We start from the raw sequence: 9,733 nt of genomic DNA, 5'->3' as shown, positions 1-9,733 counted from the left end.
TAGTCTATTGAGTATTGATTGATGACATGGAAGATTGAATTGTTTATTGAATCAGTTTCATGATAATGATATCATGGTTATATATTACATCTTAGCCTACCTATTTAGAAAAAAATAAAATACTTATTTATTGTTATTTGTTAAATAAAATACATATTGATTGTTATTTGTCACATATTGTGACGAAGAGGCCACGGAGGCGGAAATGTGCGGGGCCAAGCTTTTCCGAAGCGGAACGATTAAGGGAACGGAACGACGTTTTTGCTGTTTTGTAATGTTTTAAATAATTCATAATTAATTCTGAAAATTCGGGTTTGAAATCCGCGAATTGGGTTATTACCAATCCGTAGTATTTATTAGATTTAGGAGTTATTTCGTTTTTAATATTTTTTTTTTGGTAATTTTCGTTTTCATAATTTAATTAGGATTTTTCTGCTTTGATTAGTATAAATAATTGCTATAGAGATTATTTTTCATCATCGTTTATTGTTAATAAAATTTCCGAGATTTCTCTCAATTTTCTGGTGAATTTCAGAGCTCTTGTGTTCTATCGATTAATTCATTATAACTACTTCTTTATTGTGATTCCGTTCTGCGTCATATTGAATTAGTTCATCTATATGTGACAAGAAAATGTAGTGTCATTTGATTCGAAATCGAGTTTCATGCAGACGATATTTATCTATCGTACTTTGAGTTTACGTGGATTCTGTAGTAAAACAAATAAATTTTAATATGCATTTAAATAAATAAATTATAGTACACAATAGAATCTCGATAAATTATATCATTAAATTAAAATAGGGTGAATTACAACCACCCTATGAGGTATGATCAATTTACGAAAAAATTCCTCTTGTTTGGGTAATTACATCTATCCCCTCAACTATGATTTTTTCTTACACCTCCACCTTCTGGTGTCAAATTCAACATAATCATCTAGATCTCGTGGAATGTGTTCTATGTTTGTACTTGTTTTGTGTAAAAATACAGTTTCTGATACACCACAATCTGATATATACAAGCCGAAAAATAGATAATATGATCATCTTGCTTCAAAATGTGGAGTTCGAATAGGATACATGTACAAAATTGATAACAATCCATATAATCTCGAAAATTCCACTAAATTTGTAACCGCAATGGTGAACATGTAAAAAGGTTTATACTTGAGGGGGTGGTTGTGATTATCCAAACAAGAGGGATTTTTTGTAATTTAACCATACATTGGGAGGTGATTGTAATTTACCCAATTAAAATATTTTTTTGGTCCTTACTTGAGGATAACATGTTAAAAATATATTGTTAAAGTAACAAGTCATTAAATTAATAGAAATGGTGTATTAGTTTACAAAGACACGTGTCATGCATACATGTATTCAATCAATCAAATAAAACCACTACCCGCCAAAATTAACCCATGCGCAAAACCCATTAAGTGGGGCCCATTGGATGGGCAAGTGTGAGTCGTCGATCACACGGGACAAGAGATATCCATGTAATTAATCTGTTGGCTACTAATTAATTACGAGTTTATTGTATTAGATGGAAGTATATTAGATTGGATTAATTTTCTACTGATTAACTAATTAATTATTTAATAATATGTTTGGTTCTGTAGATTACATGTTGTATTAAATTTATTAAATTATGTTATTATATGTAAATTGACTATAGTATCTTTTATTTAACAAAATTAAATTGTTATTTTAAAGATAAATTTGTAATTTTTCATTTTAGTCACCACCTACAAAACTAATCGCAGGGGGAGGGGTGTTACTAATTTCATGACGTAGTAGCACTTAATTGCGAACTTCAACTTTAGTAGCGGATTTGAGTAATGTTGAATCCCACCAACCAAACATCTTACTAACTCCTACTATTTAGTTAATCCAACCTAATAGTAGCAACCAAATGAGGCCGTTGTATATTAAATTGCTTAACAACTTTTAATTTAATTAATATTACAACTTCAAAAAAATTGATGCTTTTTTCAAGGTTTGCAAGAAAAAATATTAGCACACAAATCCTTAATGCTGAGTTTTTAAGAGTAGTTTTTAAATATTATCAAAACTAACCACATTTTTAAGTTAGTTTTGATAATATTAATAATGTGGTGAACTTTTTAACAATTAAAGTAAATATGCTTAATCTCACTTTGCACCCTTGAAATATACCATTTTGGCATTTTGCAACCTCGAAAACAATTAATAGCACTTCGTTCCCTCAAAATAAAATAAATCACGCATAACGCACCACTGAATGAATTTTTAAAAGCTAGTGAATGAAATTAGTAATTTTAGTGATATTTTTTTAGGATAACAAATGTCAAATAATTTTTTTTTCATCAGTCATTTCAAAACTACGGTTTGCAAAAATAAAAATACATATCATCAACATATTAAAAAGAAATATGAAATATAAAAAGAACAAAAAAAACCCTTCAACTATTTTGTTATCAAGTTATTTTAAAATTATAGTTTCTTCCAAATATTTCTATCAAATATTTTCACTAATTACAGTAAAAAATTCGTCTATCGAATAATTTAACGAGAAAAGTTTATTTTTTTTAGTAAGAAAATATATTTTTTTGCAGTAATTTATTATAATTTTTATTTTTCGCAGTTTGTACGCTCGAACTTATGTTGGAGGAAAAATAAAATAACAATTAAATTTGTTATTTTGCACCCTAGAAATCAAGAACCAATAAAACATGAAATTATCATCATTAAATTTTAGATATTCAATTCAAGATGCATTGTGATTTATTTGCTATATTTTGAGAGTGTAAAGTAAAGTGCTATTAATTTTTTTAGGGGGTAAAATGCTGAAATACTACATTTTTAAGGCTGCAAAATGATATTAAGCGAGTAAACATAGTATTGAATGCAATAAAACCCAATTAATTACACTTGCTATATAAAGAATAATTTGTCGTAAACTGTGTTATCACTTATCAGCTGCTTTAATCGCTATGATTGTACACGTGGATATATTTATTTTATCTTGATTTATATTAAAGTTCATTGATATTCAATTTTATATATACATGTAGACATGGCCCCGGGGCAGGGCGGGGCGGGTCCGGGTCCGAGTTTTGGAGGACTCGAAACCGACCCGCGGGGAGGTGGGTCCGGGTCCGGGCCGGGTCCACTCGGGTCCACCCGGTTCCGGACCGGGTCGAATTTTTAAATTTTGTCCAAAATTGATATGCATGGGATTCAAACTCGGGTCGTCACACACCTGAAAAGCAATCCAAACCACTGAGACAAGATAAATAATTGTGAAATTACTTGCAAAAAATATACATATAACATAAAAAACAATATAAAATGATTATAATAAATAAGGTGAAATGGATTGTTAATTATCATATTCATAATTATTAAATAATTTTAATTACATTATTAACAAATATAATATCAAAATTAAAATAAATTAGAAAGAATTTAGATTAATCCATTTAAATCTTACGATTCGATTCTAATATTTGAATAAAATGTATATGTAAAAAAATGATTAAATCATATGGTCTACAATTTAATTCCTACGGTTTTTACAAATTAAATCATTTATTAAAAGAGAAATTACATCATAATATTTTGATTATACTAGTCATATATAATGTTATTTTTAAAGTAAGAATATTAATTGAAATGAGATATAATCTATTTTTGTTAAAACAAACACCATTTATATTTTTAAATAATTATCTTATGATAAAATACTCAATAATATTAATAAGTTATTGTCAACAATTGAGGTTAATCGACTTAAATTAATTGAAATGAGTTATAATCTATTTTTTTAAATAAACATATTATTTTATTTTTCATTCGATTTTTTCACACTATCGATTTTAATAACATAATTGAATTTGTAATAAGTCAACTCATTTGTTTATATATTGAATTGATTCAATACTTTATATTTTTCAACGGTCGAGATTATATTGATATATTAAATAATAATAGATGTTTTTAAGTATTGAACCGTGATTATATATATTTTTTCTTATATCGCATTAGTTAATTATTTAATTAAAATTATTTAATAATAATTAATATGAAAATTAATAATTTATTTAATATATTTATCATTTACGCCATAGGTTTATATTATATATATTTATTGTCTACATTCAATCAAATGTGTTGGTTGATCTAGTGGTAAAGAGCTCCTCATTCTTCCCGGTGCCTCGAGTTCGAACCTCAATTTGCGCATTTTAGGACAAAAAACCGGATATTCTCGGGTTGACCCGTCGGGTCCTCGGGCCCGAGCCCTCTGGGTCCCCCGCCGGGTAGACCCGTTGGGTCTCGGGTCCAAGTAATCGGGACCCAAAACCGACCCGTACTCGGTCGGGTCCGGGTCCAGGTCCATGGTCAACGGGGCGGGTCCGGGTCAAACCCGGGTCGTGGCCGTGTCTATATACATGGATATATTTATTTTCTATTTTATATACATCTTTTTATGTGTGTAAAGTTGTGCAACCATATCCAATTAAATGATAAATGTTGTATATTATACCTATTGTAATTCATTGGGTATAATATGAAATGGTATTCAATTATATCGATGTGGTTTTTTTTATGAGTGAATAAATGGTAACTACTATACCTAAAATGTAATTTTACCCAATATAATATTTTAGGCGTAAATACTTCGGTGAATGAATGATTTGACTAAGCATTAAAAACAGTACGAAATATAATATCGTATAATAATAATACAATAAACATGTAAAATAGAATATATCAAAATAGATCTAAATTTAAGTTTCAACATTAAAGGATTAACTAGGACAAAAGTCATAGTTTTCAAAAATGCTAGTGTCGGTGTTATTACCTTTGCTAAAATAAATTGCTTTTGATTTATGTCAATGTTGAACAAATTAATTGGTTCCGATTGGGAGAACAATAAAATTTATTTAAAATAAAATAAATAAATAACACGCTGCTGTTATAAAATAAATGTGTTGAAAATCGCACAAATCATCCTCGAATATGCTGAAAATCACACAAATCACCCCTAAGTGTGTTGAAAATCGACAAACCACCCGTAAAATAAATATCGTAATTATCGTATCGTATCGTATCGCGATACCGAACGATATTTGAGTACAATCAATACATATACATAATTGCATCAAGAGAAATCGTATTGTATCGCGATATTAACTACACTAATTTAAATTATATCATGCAAGCCTATTCAAACTATTTAGTTAATAATTCATCCAACACTTTAATTATCTAGCCCACCTAGCTAGGCACCTACGCTTAATCTCTCTTTGAAGTCAAAACCAATTATACATATTCATAATGCAACATGATATATTATATTATATTTTATACTATTGTAATTAATATATTTACAAATATTTTAAAAGAAATAAAAATTTCTCGAGCTCATCGAAATTTTATTTTCGATCTTCATTTGTAGTCGAGTTTGTCAGACTCAAGCTCAATCTCAATTTTATTTTTGTATTAACCTTACTATTTTTTTATTATAAATGATTTATATGAAAATAAAATTGTATAGTATAATAAAGTAAAGTTTGATTTTTCATTTTAATATGTATTTATTATTAAATTATTATATATTATATTATTATTTATATTAGAAATGGATAAAAAAAAAAAGAAAAAAAAAAAAGAAAAAGAAAAAAGAAAAACCTAAGGCGGAACCCACAATTTGAACATATTCCTAACTTGCATGTTGTTCGTTCGTGTCGTGTTTGGTTTATTTTATACAATATATATTCGGCCAAGTTTTATGTGACATAACATACCAAAGTGTTTGTGAATATATATATTTTTTTTAATATTTATATGTCCTGTTTATATTATTTCTATATTATTTTATATCATTAATGATTATTTAAATAGAAAATAATATATATAAAAAAACAAAATTAAAAAAAATTAAAGAATATAAAAAAAATAAGGCTCGCGGGCCGGCTCGTGAGCTCACAAACAACTAAAAAAAAGCTCGAGCTTCTTTCGAGCCAGCTCATCGAGCTCACGAGCGGCTCAACTCATTTTCCAGCCCTATTTAACATATTAGCCGCAATACTCTAAGGTCCCGTTTGGTTGTCAAGATAAGCCATGATTAATTAAATAGTAGGACTTAATTTGATGTTTGGTATCCTCAATAAATTACCGGGTCGACCCGCCAAAATTATATAATCATGACCTATCTTGGTTTATCTTAGCTTATCTTGCCTTCTAATATGTTATTTTTGTTGGACATTTCAAGCTCCAATAAAATAATTGAGTTTCATTAGATTATTTAATCCTATCTTGGCTAATTTTATCTTGCCAACCAAACGGAGCCTAATAAAAGTAAACAAAAACTTTATAAAAAGCGAAAGGCACGATGACCTCACATAGGGGTGGCATTCGAGCCATGTGAACCAAGCTTTGGTAGCTCGAACTCAAATACCAGTAGACTTCACGTCTAAAAGCTTAAAATCACATACCATCAGACTTCATAGTTGTAGGCTCAAACTCACCACACTCATTATTTTCGACTTTGGTTTTATATCACGTTCAAATCAAGCTTATAATACCAATATGTTTTAATCTTTTTAGACCTCGTTTGCTTGCTACTATTAGGTTAGATTAGGGGTGGCAATTTGGATCTGGTTCGATAGATCCGATTAGATCCGGTTCGGTCCATAAGGATCCAGTTTAGATTAAGTTTAGTTGAAACAAACCGGATCAGATCAAGTTGATTTTTTTTTTAAACTGGATCCATGTGGATCCACTGAAAGTTTAACCACAAAATAAAGTGGGTCATATTGGATCCAACCAAAACCCAATTAAATACCAAAACAATTTTCTCACAAAAAAAAAGTCAAATATTATTTTAATTAAAAGTTTAATCGATAGAAAATTATCAATGAGTATATTAATAAAAACTGTGTGTGTATGTGAGTGTGTGTGTGTGTGTGTGTGTGTGTGTGTGTGTGTGTGTGTGTGTGTGTGTGTGTAAAACAGTGTGTGTAGAAACTGTGTGTGTATGCGAGTGTGTGTGTATGTGTAAAACAGAGAGTGTGTGTGTGTGTGTGTGTAGAAACTGTGTGTGTATGTGAGTGTGTGCGTGTGTGTAGAAACTGTGTGTGTATGTGAGTCTGTGTGTGTATGTGAGTCTGTGTGTGTAGAAACTGTGTGTGTATGTGAGTGTATGTGTGTGTAAAACAGTGTGTGTGTAGAAATTGTGTGTGTGTGTGTGTGTGTGTGTGTGTGTGTGTGTGTGTGTGTGTGTGTGTGTGTGTGTGTGTCTGTGTATAGAAACTGTGTGTGTATGCGAGTGTGTGTGTGTGTAAAACAGAGAGTGTGTGTGTAGAAACTGTGTGTTATGTGAGTGTGTGTGTGTGTGTAAAACAGTGTGTGTGTGTATCTCTCTCTCTCTCTCTCTATATATATATATATATATATATATATATATATATATATATATATATATATATATATATATATATATATATATATATATAAACAGATACATATATAAACATGTGCTCTGTTTTTTTTAATTATTTTATTTTGTGAAAAATGTGTGTGTGTATATGTGAGTGTGTGTAAAAGTATGTAAAAAGTGTGTATGTGCATGTAAGTGTGTGTGCGTGTGTGTGTGCGTGTGTGTAAAAAGTGTGTATGTGTATGTGTATGTGTATGTGTATGTGTATGTGTATGTGTATATGTGTGTGTGTGTGTGTGTGTGTGTGTGAATAGTGTGTGTGTGTGTGAATATGTGTAATTGTGAAATTTGAGATATTAAACCACATAAGTTGAGATATTAAACCCTAAAAGTTGAGATATTCAACCTCATAAGTTGAATTAAAGATGCAATGAATCCATGTGGATCCAATCCGGATCGGTCTAAATTCGATCCACATTAAATTCATTCATGTAGGTTGATATTGGATCCGGTTCCTTTTGAATCCGATCCACATGGATCCGGATCGGATCCGGTCCAAGTTGAGAAATTGCCACCCCTAGGTTAGATTAACTAAATAGTATGAGTTAGCAAGATGTTTGTTTGGTAGGATTCAACGTTACTCAAGCTTGCTACTAAAGTTGAAGCACGCAATTAAGTGCTGATACGTCATGAAATTAGTAACATCCTTCCCCGTGGATTAATTTTGTAGGGGTGACTAAAACGGAAAATTATAAATTTATCCTTCAAATAATAATTTAATTTTGTTAAATAAAAGACTTTATAGATAATTTAAATATAATAACAATTTTTTTAACAAATTTAATACAACATGTAATCTAAAGACCAAACATAAAGACCAAATATATTATTAACTAATTAATTAGTTAAATAGTAGAGAATTAATCCAATCTAATCTACTCCTATCTAATCCAATATTCCTATCTAATCCAATATAAGTAAGCAAACAAGGCCTAGAAACAATTATTTATTCATTAATTCAATACATATAAATAGACTAATACTTAATAGGGCAAATGGCAAAAAGACCCATCACATGGGACTTAAATGCATTTTGGTCCATAAAAAAAACAGTCTCTCAATTAAGCACATCCCCATGTCTTTAGTCTAAAATACCCTCAATAATATAATTCTTATCAATTCCACCCATTATACTCTAACTTCCTTAATATTACACATTGACCCCGAATTTAAACAAATATATCACATTAATCCCCAAAACTTTTTTTTTCAGAAAATAATTTTTTTTTTGAAATGTTTTTTTTCCGGCCAGATTCCAGCGTTGATTTTTTTTTTTTTTTTGAAACTTTTTTTTTTCCTGAATTTTTTTTCCGGCCGGTCAACCACCATTGACCGCCGGTCTCCGGCGTTGACTTTTTTTTTTTTTTTTTTTGAATTGTTTTTCTTAGAAAAAAAATATTTTAATTAATATTACTGTCTTGGCTACTAAATTACTGTCTGAGACAGTATTATTACTGTTTGGGACAGTAATATTATGAATATTATTTTTCCGAACAGTAATATTATTAATATTATTGTCTAAGACAGTTAAATTACTGTTGGAGACAGTAATTTAACATCCAAGGCAGTAATATTAATTAAAATAATTTTTTTTAGGAAAAAAAAAAAAAAAGGTCAATTAACAGTTAAATTAATGTCTCCGACAATTAAATAACTGTCGGAGACAGTAATTTAGCAACGAATACAATAATATTAATTAAAAATATTTTTTTTAAGCATAAAAAAGTCAATTAACAGTTAAATTACTGTCTCCGACAGTTAAATAACTGCTGGAGACAGTAATTTAGCAACGAATACAGTAATATTAATTAAAATATTTTTGAAGAAAAAAAAAAACAAAAGAGTCAATTAACAATTAAATTACTGTCTCCGACAGTTAAATAACTGCCGGAGACAGTAATTTAGCAGCAAAGACAGTAATATTAATTAAAATATTTTTTTTAAGAAAAAACAAAATTATAAACAAAAAAAAAAAAAAAGTCAACGCTGGAGACCCGGCGGTCAACGGCAGTTGACCGGCCGGAAAAAATATTCAGGAAAAAAAAAATTCAAAATTCAAAAAAAAAAGAAAAAGTCAACGCCGGCGACCGGCGGTCTCCGGAGGTGGCGGGTCAAAATTGGGGTCAAAATTGAAATTATGGTTAAAATTGGTTAATTGATGAAATTGGGCTAAATTGGGGTGTAAATCATGAAATTGGAGTTAAATTGGGTTTCAATGAATTGGGGGTAATTTTGGTATATATAAAAG

Source organism: Erythranthe guttata, chromosome 3 (genome assembly GCF_056151865.1).
Source record: "Erythranthe guttata isolate IM_541 chromosome 3, IM_541, whole genome shotgun sequence".
NCBI lineage: Eukaryota > Viridiplantae > Streptophyta > Magnoliopsida > Lamiales > Phrymaceae > Erythranthe > Erythranthe guttata.
The sequence above is the reverse complement of the archived record's forward strand: the minus strand, read 5'-3'. Positions refer to the sequence as shown.